Source organism: Lissotriton helveticus, chromosome 3_1 (genome assembly GCF_964261635.1).
Source record: "Lissotriton helveticus chromosome 3_1, aLisHel1.1, whole genome shotgun sequence".
Classification (NCBI taxonomy): Eukaryota; Metazoa; Chordata; class Amphibia; order Caudata; family Salamandridae; genus Lissotriton; species Lissotriton helveticus.
In genome coordinates this window covers 274,944,782-274,962,893 of record NC_136061.1, presented here as the reverse complement: position 1 = coordinate 274,962,893, position 18,112 = coordinate 274,944,782, and the positions used below count along the sequence as shown (strand labels likewise).

General features: G+C 49.1%; 1 protein-coding gene across 3 annotated transcripts in view; it reads left to right on the top strand.

Annotated features, from left to right (window-relative positions):
* Positions 1 to 18,112, top strand: part of USP32 (ubiquitin specific peptidase 32) — a 1,745,589-nt gene that overhangs the window by 1,394,877 nt on the left and 332,600 nt on the right. The window lies entirely within an intron of this gene.

Below are 18,112 nucleotides of genomic sequence, written 5' to 3'. Positions count from 1 at the left end.
AGCCCATAAAATCGGAGCGGGGCTCACGTGGCGCGGGACGCGCACAGGCTCACCCGGGCAAAGCCCGGGCCCGTTAGGGGACGGTTGAGGACGGGACGGGGCCACCCCCTTTCCATCTGCAAATTAAGGTCAGTGTACGAATATTCATATTGGCAGCCTGATAGATCGGCAATCAATACATTATAAATTCTACAAGCTACAACACTGTCATGACTACCAACAAGGCAGGGAAGGGGAGAAAGTCCGTCATTGGCGGGTCAATAGTGGGTACACTGGACCAATTCCTCACGAGGGCATCATCCATGCTGGCGCTTGAAATAGAATTGACTGAAAGAAGGCTATCGATGGAGCCTGCCTTTGACAAACAGTCCTCTATGGGTATGTTGGTACACGCTGTGTCGCCTAATCACCAACAAGGGCCTGAATCTGCCATGATAAGAGCTAATGGCGAGGGGAGTAATTTATTACAAGTCACTGAAGATTTGCACATATCTCTTGATATTACGGATGCTGCCTCAGCCATTCAAAGCACATCTGACCCCAACCACGAACATTCAGGATCATCGACTCCTAGACCAAAAACACGATCTAAACAGAGTTCTAAACTGGAGGCCACAAATTTGGTAGTAGATCAGGTTGTTAAAAGGAAGCGTGGGGTCGCCCCCTTGAAAAATAGGAAAGCGAAAATCCAAAAACGGAACAACGAGTGGGAAGGACAAAGTACCAGAACTTCAAACAGCCCAGTTGTAAGCCCGCTTACTGTACAAGCTACTATACCTACAACGAGCTTTAGTGATGTGTGTCCGATTGAACTGGGAGCTGTCTTTTGGGCTAAATTGGAACTTATCTTTACAAAGACTCGTCTCCCTATTTATGAGAGACTTACTATGATGGAAAATAGACTCTTGCACTTAGAATCATTGTACGAATCCCCCCAGGTACAGGATGGTTTACAGGATACAGGGGTGAATGGAAACCATGATAGGCTGCAACATAATGGAGATGGTAACCAACAGGCCCTGTCTACTAGTAATAATATATTTGATCCACCCCTTTCGGTGGCAGAACCTAATGACCCCCCACCTCCACCAAGGGATATTGCTGTAATTACTAATAACGAATTGATCAGAAGGGGGGTGACTGGCGGCGTGAGTGGGCCTGAGAATCAACAACCCCGAGCAAGCAGAAATACGCCCCATGAAGAATTTACAAAAGCGCTACCACGCATAGATCTTCCTCCAGAGTCATTATCATATGTGTTGGTGCTGGCAGGGGTTCCAGCTTTGAGCCAGGGGAAAAAAAGAGGCTTATAGTGAGCTTAAAAATGAATGCATGCAGTGGCTCAACTTCAATAGGCCACTTCCCCCACAGGTTTCTGGCGAAATATTGTTTGCAAGACGAGTGGATTGGGTGGGACCAAGGCAAAAAACCATTGAGGGAGATTGCGTTATAATTAACTTCAGGAACAGACGTGCCGTTGAATATATTTGTAATTGTTTAGTGTAATTGTAATTCCCCAGCACGGTCTGGAATGCAAATTCAATCCCTACACCTATCCTACTTTTATCCCGCTCCTCAGCCTGATCCCAGTAGTAATATAGGCGGACAGTTCTGGGGGCTCAGGATATGTTTCGCCATAGAAACCAAGTGGGGGCAGCAAATTGGAAGGGAGTAAATACATTCACCCCTTACTTGCCACGTTTCCTCAAAGCTATAGATTTAGCATCCTAGATCAAATAGATTGACGGCTTGGGAGTCGTTTACCCACACTTCTAATGACTGATGGCCAGGGTTCACGAGTAGCTAGAGTGGGACTCAATGTTGATATTAATGATTGCCACATCCCTATAAATATCCAACAAGAGGGTGTAGGTGTTAGGGTGGCAACTAGGGCAAACATGGGGCAGGTTACGGGCAGTGGCTTCGCGGCCGCACATCGTGGAGCTTTATCTCCCGTGATACAGGCGGATGTCCGTTGTGTTCCATTTAAGTTGCTAAAGGGAAGGGCTCAGGAAAGAACTCAAGGGGGTAAGCGGTCAACTTGCGTTAGAGGGGAAGAATTTGGTGAAGCCCCTCATGCTGGGGAAACCAGTTGTTCGAGGGTACCAGGTGCATCAATGGCCAGGGTAACGCATGGTAACATTAAAATTCTCTCCTGGAATTTGGCAGGGATCAAAAGCAAACTATCTTCCCCTGATTGGGGTCTGTTCATAGAAAAGTGCGATGTCTGCTTAATGCAGGAGACGTGGGCCCTGGAAGAGACCTCGATGGGCGGTTTTGCCACCTTTACTATCCTGGATAAAACAGTGGGCAGGGGTAGACCATCGGGGGGATTAAGCACCTGGGTGGGTACTCACTTGGGTGCTGAAGCAGCTCATATACCAACTAACTCACCTGATGTCCAATGTGTTCTTTTAACGTTTCCAGATTCCACACAAATTGCCCTGCTCAATATCTATTCGAGGCCTTCGCAGAGTGGGCAAGAATCTGGAACTATTGACGCACTGAGGCAGTTCATCACGACCCTTGACCCAGCAGTTGTCCTAATAGTAGGTGGTGATTTTAACTGCCAAATCGAGCCTCTTAGCAACGCAGGCCTAGATGGATTAGCTGAGGAGGATCAGTACTGGCGCATCCCAGAACCACAGATAACACCTGTTAGAGCATGGACGCCCCTAGTTCTTCAAATAAACTCTCTTCTCCTCTCATCGTCTTTGAGGGCTTGCAATGGGAGGACAAAATCAGATAGACCTGGTTTACCAACCTTTAATATAGAAGGGCAAAATTCTCTCATTGATTATATACTGGTTGAACTTAGACATTGGGATAAGGTCCTGGATTTCAGGGTTTACCCGAGGAAAGACAGTGACCACAATGCCCTGGTCCTGACATTGAAACCAGGGAGTTTTGGGCTGTCAAACCCCGTTCCCGAGCCCAACGCTGTACAACAGCCTCTCCTGCTAAGCAACAACAGGCGGAGAGTTAAATGGTCAAATTTACAGGGCTCCCCAATCAAACTTGCAGGAAAATATCAACAGGCTCTGCCCCAGTTGATAGAAATGGGAGAGACTGGGGATAAGGACAATGACCAAGAACCTTTGGTTAGGCCTTTGGAAATTCATAAACAGCTGGTTGCCAAATTGTTTGATGTGTTCTACCCCGAAGGGAGTAAGGAGGCAAGCCCAGTTGCAACTCATCCCTGGTATAATGCTAATTGTCGGAAAGCAAAAAAAGATCTGCTAACCGCAATAAAAACAAAGGATAAGCCGAGCATCAAGCAATGCCGGCTTAAGCATAATCAGGTTATTAGAAGGGAAAAGAAAAATTGGGAAGCAAATAGATGGGAAGATTTAGGAACAGCACTCTAAATCGTTTTGGGCTATCCTGAGCTCTGGGGCGAGAGAGGGCAGAACAGATTTCGAACCGAACATAGCAGCAGCCGTCTGGGAAGCCCACTTTGGAGCTCTCTATGTATATTCTGGTGAAGAGGGTCCCTTGTTTTCTACCCCAGGTCCCCTCCATGAGTATCGACTGGAGGGGTCCTGGGACATTACGTTAAGTGAGGTCGAAACCGCAATAGTCAAACTTCTACCCAATAAGGCGCCCGGCCTGGATAAGCTTCCAGGGGATCTATTTCGGTCCGAACCGAAAATCTGGGCACTATATTTGGGTGTTCTTTTTAATGCAATACTAAAGGGCATGGATCCGCCAGATACCTGGCGTGGAGCGGAGATAGTTCCCATCCACAAAAAAGGCTGTCCCTTACTGCCGTCTAACTATAAGCCTTTCAGTTTGATAGACATTACACAAAAACTGTTGGGAAGGATTATCCTAGACAGAGTCCAGGGGTGGATAGAGGAAAATGAGATTTTGAGTATTTTGCAGGCTGGGTTTAGGCTGGGTACCTCAACACTTGATCAGATATTTAGACTCCAGCTATTGTTTTGGAAAACGGTGAGTGTGGAGGATGGCAGCCTCTTCCTCATCTTTGTTGACCTGCGGGCTGCATTTGCTCTAGTGCCGAGGGATAAGCTGTGGAGTGTATTATTTGATTTGGGCCTACCTACTTATTTATTGGATGTGCTAATTAGACTCCATACTGACAATTATGCTCAAGTCAGGTGTGGGAAGCATGGAGAACTGTCGGCCCACTTCCCAGTGGAAAACGGGGTGCATCAGGGGTGTGTCCTGGCCCCCACCTTATTCTGTCTTTATATAAACGGGCTTATAGACCACCTGCTTGGAGTAAAGGATAATGATGCCCCCAGGTTAGTCTCAGGTCGGGTGCTCACGTTGTTTGCGGACGACACTCAAAACATCAACGGGTATCCAACGAACTTTGCTGCATTCTGTGCATTGAGAGGTTTAGAAATAAACCTAGATAAGACTACATTTATGATTTTTAATCCTCCAAGGCACTCGTCCAAATCCACTTTTGAATGGATCTTCTTTGGAGCGAGTTAAGACCTTTGAGTACCTAGGCATCACTTTGACAGAACATCTTGACTGGGGTATCCAGTCAGCAAATGCGGCTCTTAGGTTATCCCAAGTGGCGGAGGGAATTGCAAAAGTGCACAGAATATCTGAATTTAAGCCACCGGCCCCGGTCATAGAAATCTATAAACTTCAGGCTAGAACGGCCTCTATGTACGGGGCGGAACTATGGGGACACCAAAGTACATCCAGCCTCATGAAGGTAGAACATAACTTTATGAGGAATTTATTGGGTCTACCAGTCAGCACACCTCTTGTTCCCCTACGCATGGACTTGGGGCTAGTCCCTATAGAGGAGGAAGTAGCACTACGGCATTTGATGTATTGGAGAAGATTATGGTCAGTGCCCAAATTAGTCTCCTACAAAAAAGAATTTCTGGAGGTCTGGGCCACGCTAAGAACTAAGAAAATTCCGTGGTTCTCACATATTAAGGCAGCTAGTACCAGGATTGGCTTACTCGAGCTCTGGGATAATCCTGAAGTTACTTGCCCAGGGTTATCTGAGACAGAGTTGGTCCATCACTTTAAGCACCACAACCTACTATCTCTTCATAGATGCACCACAGTGGGAAGGCTAACAGCAGAGTTCCTCCTAGTAAAAATAAAACCTAAAAAGGAGGACTTTGTGGATCTAATCTACCCTTCATTGGCGAGGAAACTTTATGTCCAATTTAGGATTGGCAGTCTCCCACTTAGAGCATTTACCAGCAAATGGGACAATACGGAGAACACAGTGTGCCCGGAATGTAAATACAATCTAGAGGATGAATTCCATGTCCTGTTTTTTTGCCCTGCCTATCAGGCCACAAGGAAATGCTGGCTGATACCACTTTGTAGAAACTTAGGTTTCAGTCAATGCGCGCAAGCATGCAGGGTTTTAAAGTATGACACCCATCCCCCAATTGTTTTTGCTGTTTTGCGGTTCCTAATTGGTATGTGGCACAGACGGGGAAAATTTATGTAAAGACTATTTGTAAATACAATATTGTATTTAACGTACATCTCGATAACTACTAAATGTTTAATTCGATTTTAGATGTTGGATTTTTATCTGTACATATGCTATTTATTGTTTTATTTATTCTCTGTGCAATGTATGTATTTGATCTGCACTTTTTTTATGGTCCGTGGTGATCGAAATAAAGTTATTGATGATGGTATGTTGATAAACAGGAAAAACTGAAATATTTTAAACATAGTGTAAATGTGAAGGAATTCAAAATAGGAGGCCTAAAATTAATATCCGTGGATTGAATTGTGTGAACAGTGCAAGTATAGCAAATGGAATCTAGTATGAATATCTGAAAGAGACACGTTAGTGATAGATTCCTTACCTTAGAATATCCCCAGGCGTCAGACTGGATCCGGAACTATTTCGCGTAGCTGTACCCTTGCGCGTCGGTAGGCGTCGTCTGCGGCTCCGCGTCCGTCGTGGGCGCCGTGATGACGTTGTCGGAGTACTTAGACGCCGCCTCCGCGTGCTGATGTCAGTTCTTCTTTTTTCCACGCCAGCAGCGCAGATCCGGAAAAAGTGGTACCTTAGTCACTTTTTGTCTAAACTTTTTTGATCTTTTGATCATCCCTTTTCGAAGTCTTCGACTCCGAACGGTGCCGGTAGGGATGCCAGGTTTCAAGCCCTGTGAGGATTGCGACTGACTAATGTCGGTCACCGACCCTCACCGTCGGCGTCTCCACTGCCTCGGCGTCGATCACGACGACAAACCTGCTCCGACTGTCGGGCCCTGACTTCGAAGGCTAGGCGGGAGCGGTCCCGTAAGCGGCTCGAACTCCGGCAGTCGGCCCCGCGCCGAGAACGGTCCCGGTCCGGACGCAGGTCGAGGGACCGGTCGCGGGAGAGGAGCAATCGGAGCTCCGGGAGTCGACATCACTCCTCCGGGTCGAAGTCGTCAGGTAAGCACAAGAAGTCGAAGAGACGTCATCGCTCTTCCCACTCCCCCCGACGCTAGCGCGACGCGGCCGGGGGTTCTGGTGACACCGCCCACGCGGCTCCCTCGGAGTCGCAGGCGCCGCGTCCGGCCTCATACCCTCCGGTCCCTGGGCCTAACGCGGCGCCGGAGGAGATCGAGCGGTTCCTCATGGCCATGAGGTCCCCCTCTTCTCCGACGGGCTCCACGTCGCCTTTAGGCCCAGCGGACCCGTCTGGGGGGCCTAGCGGGTCGGGGGCTTCGGTCCCGACGCCGTCGGGTGCTTCGGCTCCGACGCCGCCGGCGCCTTCGGGCCCGGCGCCGCAGGCCCCCGCTGGATCCGGTTCCAGATCCGGGTCGCCGCCGGTGCACTTAACGACCTCCCCGGCGCCGAGCCCTCAGGTGTCGCTCCCGGCACCGTCCTCGGGCGGCGCCGTCCCCGATGCCTCCCTCGACCCGCTGGGCGCCGCTTCAAACTCCGTTCAGAGAGTTTACTTTCCATGAACCGGCCCCATGATTTACTAACCCTGAGTACCAGGAGATGGGTGATGAGGAGTATTGGGAGGGGTCTGAGGACCCTCTGACACGTGAATGTCAGTCCCAGGAGGACTGGACAGGTGAACTTGGGGAGGCCAGTGGTCTGGACACTTTGGCTTTGTCTCACCTCCTACCGTGGCTACGGAGGAGGGGGCAACCTACAGTGTGGTGTTGATGAGGGCGGCCAAGGCCTTGGGCCTTGAGCTTCCCGTTGCGGCCGTGAGGACTAACCTCCTCACTGAGGTCCTTAAGCCGCAGTCATGCTCAACTGAGCCTCTGCTGCCGTTTAACGAGGCCTTGACCGACGTTCTTTTGGGCACTTGGTCCAAGCCCGCTACAGGCCCCGGGAGACCCTTGTTTCCTGTCCACCCACCCCACCCCTGAGAGCCTGGTGATCCAGGCCTCAAATTCCCAGACCGCATTCCCGTCGGCTCCGCCTGACAGGGAATCCAAGAGGTACGAGCAATACGGCAAGAAGGTATTCTCCTCCCTGAGTCTGGGACTGTGGTCTTCCAACACCGCGTGCCTCTTGGGCCGTTAAACCCACTCTCTGTGGGACACGGTCGCGTACGTGCTGCCAGAATGCCCGTTGGAGGTGCGGGCTAAACTCGGCCAAGCCCTTGTGGAAGGCCGAGATGCGGCGCGTTATTCTATACGGTGTGGACTGGATACCACCGACTCTCTGGGCAGAGCGATGGCAACGACGGTGGCGATTCGTCGCCACACCTGGTTGAGGTCGGCCAACTTCTCGGCTGATGTCCAGAATACACTCATGGACATGCCGTTTGATGGCAGTCGCCTTTTTGGCGACAAGGCAGACCATGCGCTTGAGCGCTTTAAGGACTCCAGGGCTACGGCCAAGTCCTTGGGCCTCTCGGCCCCGCGCCAGCAATCGGCTGCCTTTCACTCCTTTCGTGGCCACGGAAGGGGTGTACCCACACGTGCTGCCAGCCACGCTCCGCAGGGTAATACCCAACGTGGTGGCGGCCGTGGAAACCGCCGTGGCGGCGGTCGGGGACAACGGCGAGGTCAGTCCACATCTTCCCCCGCAGCATCCGCCTCAAAACACTCCTAGTCCGTGCTTTCAGGCCCATGTGACGCCAGTGGGGGGCAGGGTTTGCCATCACCTCCTCCACTGGCGCACTGTCACGTCGGACAGGTGGGTGCTGCAAATCGTCTGAAGGGGCTACTCCCTCCCCTTCGAGGCGACCCCTCCAGCCATGCCACCGCAGTACCACCGAGTATCGGGGGATCATTTGCGGCTTCTGCAGGAGGAAGTTACGGCCCTCTTGGCCAAGGGGGCCATCGAGCGCGTTCCCGGGCCAGAAGTAGGGTGTGGTTGCTACTCCCACTACTTTCTGGTACCCAAGAAGGGCAAAGGGGGCATACGCCCTATCTTGGACCTAAGGAACGTCAACGGCTTCCTCCGGAAGGAGTAGTTCAAAATGCTGACACTGGCTCAGGTCTTAGCTGCCCTGGACCCAGGAGACTGGATGGTAGCGTTGGACTTGCAGGACGCTTATTTCCACATCCCCGTCCTGCCGGCCCACCGGCGCTACCTGCGGTTCACGGTTGGCCACAAGCACTTTCACTTTCATTTTCAGTATACCGTGCTCCCCTTCGGCCTTACCAGCGCCCCACGGGTGTTCACAAAGGTGATGGCGGTGGTTGCAGCTCATCTGCGCAGGTTAGGGGTTTCAGTCTTGCCCTACCTCAACGACTGGTTGTTGAAGGCGGGCTCGCCCCAAAACAGTCGTCCTCGAGACAACGGCAGACCTCCTGCACCAGCTGGGGTTCTCCCTCAATGTGCCGAAGTCACACCTGTGCCCCTCTCAGAAGCTCCTCTTCATCGGAGCGGTTCTGGACTCAGCGCGGTTTCGGGTTTATCCTCCCGACCACGTCCTGATCTCAGAGGGCACTGCGAGACAACTGCAGTGGTGGCTCACGGACCGCGATTGGGTCTGCGGCAGATCCCTCTCCCTTCCCCAACCGGGGCACGTAGTTGTGACGGATGCGTCCCTCCAGGGCTGGGGAGGCCACATGGGAGAGGCGGAGATCAGAGGCCTCTGGTCTCCGGCGGAGGCCCGGCTCCACATCAACCTTTTGGAGTTGCGGGCGATTCGTCTAGCACTGAAAGCATTCCTCCCCTCTGTCCGGGGGAGTGTAGTGCAGGTGTTCACGGACAACACCACTGCCATGTGGTACTGCAACAAACAGGGCGTGGTGGGGTCGTGGACCCTTTGCCAGGAGGCTCTGCGCCTCTGGCAGTGGCCGGAACGCCAGGGCGTGACCCTGGTGGCTCAACACCTGGCAGGTTCTCTGAACGCCAGGGCGGACGAGCTCAGCCGTCGGTGCATGATGGATCACGAATGGCGTCTGAACTCGTACGTGGCGCAAGGCCTCTTTCAGCGATGGGGAGAGCCTTGGTTAGATCTATTCGCCACCGAAGAGAACGCGCAATGTCAACAATTCTGCGCATGGAATTTCCAAGGCGGCACTCGCTCGGAGACGCTCTTCGTCGCGAGTGGAGTTGCGGTCTGTTGTACGCCTTTCCGTCTATACCACTTCTGCCCAGAGTGCTGAAGAAGATCAAGCGCGACCGGGCACAAGTCATCCTTGTGGCTCCGGACTGGGCACGAAGGTACTGGTATCCAGAGCTACTCAGTATGTCAGTCGATCCCCCGGTTCGTCTGCCTCTTCAGGAGGACCTTCTGTCGCAGCAACAGGGGACGGTCCTTCACCCGAACCTGTCCAGTCTCCACCTCCATGCTTGGAGATTGAGCGGCGACAGTTGAGGCCATTTGACTTGCCTCCTGAAGTCTGTAACGTCATTCTGGCAGCCAGGCGTCCCTCCACAAAGTCGGTATACGCCTGCAGGTGGAACAGATTTGTGGCATGGTGCACAGCAAAGGCTGTGGATCCTCTTGCTGCCCCTCTCTCTGAGGTTCTTCTCTTCCTTCTTTCTCTTGCCCAGGAGGGCTCTGCTTTGGGCACTATCAAGGGCTACCTTTCTGCCCTTTCAGCCTTTCTAAGGCTGCCTGATCAGCCTTCTTTGTTCAAGTCCCCTATCGTAAATCATTTTCTTAAGGGCATCACACACACGTTCCCTCCTGTTCCGTTTGTGATGCCTCAGTGGGACTTGAACCTTGTACTTACGTGTCTGATGTGCGCTCCCTTTGAGCCACTTCACAACTGTCCTCTCCGCCTTCTTGCTTTGAAGACTGCTTTCCTGGTTGCCATAACCTCTGCCAGGAGAGTGAGTGAGCTCCAGGCCCTTTCTTGTACTCCTCCTTTCCTTTATGTCCATCCGGACAAGGTTGTGTTGCGTACTAAGCCATCTTTCCTGCCCAAGGTTGTCGCAGCCTTCCACATCGGGCAGTCTATCACCTTGCCAACCTTCTTCCCGCCACCGCATCCCTCTAAAGAGGAAGAGCGGCTCCACCATCTGGACCCAAAACGTGCGCTCTCATTCTATTTGGATCGCACACGCCAGTTCCGGGTGGATGACCAACTCTTTGTTGGTTATGTGGGCGCTAAGAAGGGGAAAGCGGTGCACAAGGGACCATCTCCCGGTGGATCATCTTGTGTATCCAGGCATGTTACTCCTTGGCTAAAAAGGAGCCCCCTGTTGGATTGCGGGTTCATTCCACCCGAGCCACGGCGACTACAACTGCCCTGGGCCGGGGAGAGCCCTTACAAGACATCTGTCAGGCAGCTACGTGGGCCTCGCTGCACACGTTTGCAAGACACTACTGCCTCGACAGCCAAGTCCGGAGGGATAGCTTCTTTGGCCGTTCTGTCCTCCAGGACTTTCTGGTGTGATTATTGGTTCGCAGACCCTCCACCGGGGTTGGTATTGCTGGGCTATCTGTTCTAAGGTAAGGAATCTATCACTAACGTGTCTCTTTCAGATGCACAAGTTACTACTTGTGTAACGATATATCTGTAAGAGACATTATTTAGTGATAGATTCCTTACCGACCCACCCATCCTCCCCGTTCTGCGAACCGATATCTAGGGTTAGGGTTTTCCCCTTTCAGGGCCCTAGTTTCAATGGCACCAGTGTTGGTTTTTAACGTGGCTCAGTGCTTCTGGCGCGGAAAAGCTGTGTCTAAGAACTGACGTCAGCACGCGGAGGCGGCGTCTAAGTACTCAGACGACGTCATCACGACGCCGACGACGGACGCGGAGCCGCAGACGACGCCTACCGACGCGCAAGGGTACTGCTACGCGAAACATTTCCGGATCCAGTCTGACGCCTGGGGATATTCTAAGGTAAGGAATCTATCACTAACTAATGTCTCTTACAGATATATCGTTACACAAGTAGTAACTTGTGCGATTGGTGGCCTCAAGTTATATACTAGAGTCTAGCATGTTGCTTCGCATTTTAGAAATAAAAATGCATTTGGAAAAGCTCTAACCTTGAGCTGGGACTCTTGATTTCAGTAGTTATTCAGTGGGAGCCACAGAAGTTAAAAAAAATGGAAGAACTGCTGCTGTAGATTCAGTTCCCCCAGAAATGTCCCTTTTCTTAGTGGACCCTTGAGGTTCTCAACTCATAATGGTCCGGTTTTTTTTACACCCCCAAAGTTACCATTCCATTAGGTAGATGGCTAGTTGCTAAATTGATGGGCCACTCATGACGATGGCCTTTGTGGTAAAGACCCAATATCAACTGGTTGAAATGAGGTTGTTGCAGTGCTTAGGAATAGGGCCTACTTTGTAGCTGTCTGATGTAGAAATTAGTCCTATTCTAAGAGAGCAGGACAAGCCAGAGGTCCTATTGAGGTATTTTGCGCCAATCATTTTAATGCTTGTAGCTCTGGATCATCTTTTTCTTTCCTTATCTTCATATAATATTTGTATGGTTAAGGTGTATCCAGATGAAACTAAATGTGGTTAGGGATACTGTGTGGAACCTCTCCAAAAGCCTGTTCTATGGGAACATCTTTTACTTACAAGCTCAAAAACTCATTATTTGTTAGTCCTTGTTGGCCTAGTGACAGAGTATTCCAAAGTGTATTGCTTGTAGTTTGTTTTTATATTTCAGAGCGGCAATAATTGTTAGAAGTACTTTTAACCCTTTGGTTACCAAACATATGCTCTTTTCCTAGGGCATTCTCTGGGGATCTTGCTTTTAAGGTCTTTAATACAATCACTTTCCCTAAGGATGTATTCCACTGCTTCCTCCTGCCGGACCGAAGATGGCCTTAGTTCACCAGCTCCCAACTTCCATGACATATACCTACATCCTGTTTCAGCCTCTCCTCCCTTTTTTTCTCTCCTCTTTTCCCATGATAGTAAACAATGTTTGCCTGCAGGGCAGACGGTAGGGTATATCCGATCATCAGCCTTCATATTCACCTTCTCGCAGTGGTGGATTCCTTTTATGCCTTCTAACTTAGTTTTGATACATTTCAGATCTCCATTGGAGCTTAGATAATAATTTACCTTCTCTTTGGTGTAATCTATTCCTCTATTTGCTTTTAAAGGTTCCCATCTTGTGCCACATAGTATTTCCATAGATTTCATAGTAACCCAATGTTGTTACTAAGTATCCTATGGGAAGCTTTTACAAATATTGCCTGGTTATGAACTTGTGAAAATACTGATACACTGATGATGTAATCTATATAACACTGAAAACATAATTACTTGTGAGATGTCATGTGAAAGTTCCATACACAAGGCAGCTGGAGATTACATAATCATTGGACCCACTACTTGATTCATAGTATCTTATAGAGACATCTAGCCGCAGACTCATTACCGTAGAACTTTGAGGTGTCAAGCTGGATCGGAATTTTTTTCAAAACAGTACCCCTGCTCACCGATAGGTGATGTTGGTTGACTCCGGTAGACGTCAGAGGCGTCATGTCAGTCATGCCGTCCGCTTCATATAGGCGCCACCTTGGTGCGCTGACATCAGTTCTTTTCTTTCCGGAAAGAGTGCTTTTGACAGACTTTTTCAATTTTTTGATGATGTTTTTGTTGTGTAGGTATGTCTAGTAAGAACTCTGGGTTCAAACCATGTTGCACCTGTCACTGCGCCCTGTTGGTTATGGACCCCCATTTGGTATGCCTTTGGTGTCTGGAGTGTGACCATGAACCGGGTCGTACCCAGATTGCTGGGCCATGGCACCGAAAGCTTTGAGGGAGCGGTCCCTGAAGCTGCTTGCGGCCTGTTGTCACGCTCCTCGGAGATCTCCCCAAAGATCTCTTTCCCGGTCACGGACTCGGTCGGGAGAAAGGTCCGAGCAACACTCTGGGGGATCCAAGTTTTCCTCCTCTCACTCAAAGTCATCAAGGTCAGGTAAGAAGCATCATCAAATACAAGAGAAGTCAAAAACACTTTGGCCCGTCTGTCGCCTGACGAGACAGAGGAGTCTCAGCGTGCGTAAGCTCGCTCCGCAGAGCGGGTGCCTGTGTCAGTCCGCGTTTCCCTCCCTTAGCCGGGAGTGACCAAAGCCCAGTCAAAATAGTGCAGCATCTTTGGGCAGCCTGACCCTGCCGTCTCACCTTTGGGCCCAAACGGGCTCCGCAGAAGGAGGAGTTCCCTTGGGTTCCGCGCAGTGGCTCCGTCCCCGGCGCCTAGGCCTCCTCTTGGATCCATATCCAACCCTGCGCCAGTTGTACCCACTGGACCAACCCTATGCTGCGTCCAACGCAGAGACCCTTAACGTCGCCGGCGGCACTTTCCCTGTATTATTCCAGACGACCGAGCCGGTTGGACTTCCACAGACACCAAGACTGGCACCGACGAAGCTGTTGGTTTCCATGTCGTATCCTGTGTCTTATTCTGAAGGGCTACGGTTTGATAAGGATTGGGAGGGGCGGCAGGATCTCGTAGAAATCCTGCTTTTTAATGAGGAAGTGGACTGGTACGAGGACCTGGGTGATGCCAGTGGCTTGGACACCTCCCCAGAGCCTGGCACAATTCCTCCCCCTAACCTGGCTACAGAGGAAAGGGCTTCATTTGCAATGGGAGTACGTAGAGCTGCGGAGGTCTTGAACCTGCAGCTTCCTACTGTGGCAGTCAAGACCAATATCTTGATGGAGGTCCTGCAGCCTGGTGTCTCCACCTCAGAACCCTTGCTGCCTTTTAATGAGGCCTTAGCAGATGTTCTACTGGGCACCTGGTCCAAGCCCAGCACAGGGGCTCCTGTGAACAGATTTATCGCCTGCCGCCATCACCCTGCGCCTGGCGACCCAGCTTTCCATTTTACCCACCCAACCACGAGAGCTTTGTGGTCCAAGCCTCTACTTCATGGTGCACGTTTCCTTATACACACATACATACATATACACACACACATTATATATATATATATATATATATATATATATATATGTGTGAAAATGATGCCCATGTCTTTGTATCTGAACTCAATAACAACAACCTTAACTTGCAGTTTGTTTCTCAGATGAGCAAAACCTGCATAGTGTTTCTTGATGTAGAAATCTTTGTGAGGAACTGCAAATTAGAGACCCGCTTACATAGGAAACCATCTACAGGGAATACCGTATTGCATGCCTCTAGCCATCACCCGAGCCATCTGATCAACAGCATCCCCTACGGGGAGATGCTGCTTATCAGAAGGATATGTAGTACGGACCTGGAGTGCACTCAAGCTCAGATGGCTAGCAAACAAAGATTTATGGCAAGGTGGTACTCGGAAGTGGTAGTTCAGACAGCAATGGAGAAGGCCAATAAACTCCAGCGCTCATTGACATTACTGCCCAAAACTCCTGAGGCCAATTCCAATAAAGCAATAACAGCAGAACCAACAAGACAAGTATTTTTACATTCAATCAGAAACATAAATCCCTCCGTAGAATCATCAATAAAAATTGGCCACTGGTATTGAATGATCCAGTATTACGCAGTTGCTTAAAAACTCCAAGCATTTCCTACAGGAAAGCGCGCTCTATGAGCAATGATTTGGTTAGGAGCAGCCCAGAGGTGATAAAGACCAAGAATTGGCTTAGCAGCAGCCCAGGCTTCTACAAGTGTGCTATTTGTGAAGCCTGTAAGCAGGGAGTGAACACCAAAACATACACCACTCCATTTAACCCCTTGCATGCTGATGACGGCCCTCAGCCGTCATGCACTACAGTGCTCGTGTGCTGATGACAGCTGGGAGCCGTCATGACCGCCCCCGCGATCGGAATGTGCTGCACAGGCGCAGAATCGTGGCAGCATGCAAGGGGTTAAACCTAAACCTGTTATTATCACCAAAGCTTTGAACTGCAAAACAGAGTTTGCAGTATATGTGCTGGAGTGCCCATGTGGCCTGTGCTATGTGGGGAGCACGAAGCTGCAGGTTCACAAACGGGTACTCCAGCACATGCGGGCAATCACTAACAAGGATGCCACGTATCCGGTAGCAAGACATTTCCAGGAACATCACAACAGCTATATACAACATCTGAAATATTTTGCTGTGGATACTGTCTTGCCCCTTAGAAGAGGTGGCAATCGTGAGTACCTCCTCAGGAAATTGGAAACCAAATACATTTTAGAGCTTAATAGCAAAACGCCCTATGGTCTTAATATCAGTGAAGATTTCTTTACCTGTCTTTAAAAATGTATCTGTTCGCATACCCAGTATCTTTTTAGCTAGCATCAGCCGCACCCCTTGTATTGAAATGAAATGATTAGGTTCTTTCTATGACTCAACTTTTTTTAATTTACGGCTGTAAGTTAGTAAACAGTTAGAGCGTAATTTTGATTATGCACTTGCACTTTGCACACTTTTTTTAGGTTACACATGATCATTGGCCCACTTGGGCAAAATCTTTTCCTTTGAATCCTTTAGACAAAATGGTCTCAATCAACATACAGCATATTATTATTTTGGGAATACCGCAGGCAGACTGAATTGAATTGAATTGAATTGAAATCGGATTTCTAAAGCGCGTAGCTACCCTAGGACGTCCCAGTGCTGACATACAACCTATTGTTCCAGAAGGGGAAGGGGAAGGTGTAAACATTTATTGAAAGAGCCAAGTTTTTAATTGCCTGCGGAAAGCTAGTAGATTGTGTTCTCTTCGAATGGAAAGTGGAAGAGAATTCCACAATTTAGGGGCGTTGTAGGAAAACAATCTTCCCCCCGATCGAGCTCTGTTTATTCTTGGAATACAGGCAAGGGAGAGAGAGTCTGACCTGAGTTGTCTGTTCGGGTGATAGGGTTTGATGAGGGATTTCAGGATTGGCGGGCCTCCGCCTTGCATTAACTTATGTGTAATGCATAGGGTCTTAAAAGTGACCCTTTCCTTGATCGGGAGCCAGTGGAGACTTTTAAGAGCCGGTTTGGACGAGCATCTGGACTTGGTTCCTGTAAGGAGTCTGGCGGGTGCATTTTGGGCCTATTGTAGTTTTTTTATGACTGAGGGAGGGGCTCCTAGATATAGGGCGTTTCCATAATCTAGTCTGGAATTCACCAGACCCTGAATAAGCAGTTTCCTAGATTGGAAGGGGAGTAGGTGAAGGATCTTTCGCGCTTTATGAATGAGACCGAAGCAGATGCCAGAGGTTTTCCTGGCCTGGGCTTTAAAATTGAGCTCCTGGTCCAGCCAGATACCCTGGCTCTTGACTTCTGCTTTCGGGGTAGGGGGTGAGCCCATGCATGGTGGCCAAGAGAGGGACGGGGGGAGTTTGCGTGGGTTGCCTAGCAGAAGGATCTCGGATTTCTCTCCGTTTAATTTTAGGCGAGATTCACACATCCAGCGGTAGATGTTATTTAGGCAATCCGCCAAGTTGTCCAGGCTTTTACTTGAATGGTTTAAAGACACCACCAATTGGGTGTCATCGGCATACATGACTGTTTTTATGCCGAATGGGGCAATGATGTCCTCTAGGGGGGACATCATTGCCCCATCTGATCGTGTCTTTATTGTGGCACCTGTGAGGTTTTATGACAGATCTTCTAGTAGGATACATGTTGCCCATTAGTTAATAAGTGCTATGTATTCATTGTTGTATGATGAATTTTATAACAATTTTACATTGAGACACATTCCATTGCTTATACTGTCAATACTTATCAAAACCTCTCACCTATTGAATTGTTTAGGTTGTCAGGCTGATGTACCATATTGAGAATGTTTTTAATATTTTTAATAATTGAACTATTCAATATTTTAAATATTTTTAAGGTTTTGTAAATTTTTAGATATTTGAAATTATAAATATTTATTGCGGATTTTGCACTCTTACACTACCTAATATAAGTTGTATATTCATGGGTTCACCGATCATGGTCATAGTGTAACTTCTATGTCTATTTTCCACGTGTTATTTGCACTGTCAATATAAAATTGAAAAAATTACCTCTGAAACGTGTCATGTGATCAAGGCCTCTGAGGAGGCTGAAACGCGTTATGGCGGCGGTGCGGGCGTTCTCTGAATAAACCCGACATGCACTATTCTTGGGTCTGCCTTCTTGTTTTTTGGATGTATGGACGAGAAAGACTGGGGAGATATATATATCAAAAGAATGTGAAGGCGGAGCGTGCAGGAGACCAATCGGCGCTGCTGGGCTGCAACCAATGGCAGTGAGATGGATGATTGAAAGGCTTCAGGAGGCAGTTTATAGTGTGTTTGGCATCAGAAGAAGGGACTTATCCCGAAACGCGTCATGCCGCCTGTACTGCTATTAAAGGTTTCTTCTCTGGCTCCCCGTTTGTGTCCCTCCGGTTCTTTCCCTGGTGGAGTGAGTCATATGTTGGATATATATATATATATATATATACATATATACATATATATTCCACATTACACATTTGATAGTTTTGCTAAGTAGATAAGCAATGAAAGCTTAATTTTTGGGATCTGGACTGCAGTTTGAAAACCTAAATCCGAGTGTTTATTTGTGACTACTTCCCTGGGGCAGTTTGGAAGATCAGCATAGATTGGAACATTGTGATGTGGCTAAGGCTGGGGAAGATAAAATGGTAGCTTGCTGAGAAAGGTGCCACATTATCTGTCAGAGACTTTATCTGCAAGTGTATTCTATTACATATTAGTCTTTTGCTATTTTCTGCTTTGCAGTTGCTTTCATTGCAGTGGAAAAAGCAGTTTTAGTTACTTGAAGATGTGTTTCACCTTCTGAAAGGGCTTGAGAAGTTAACTGAGAGTCAAGTCATTACAA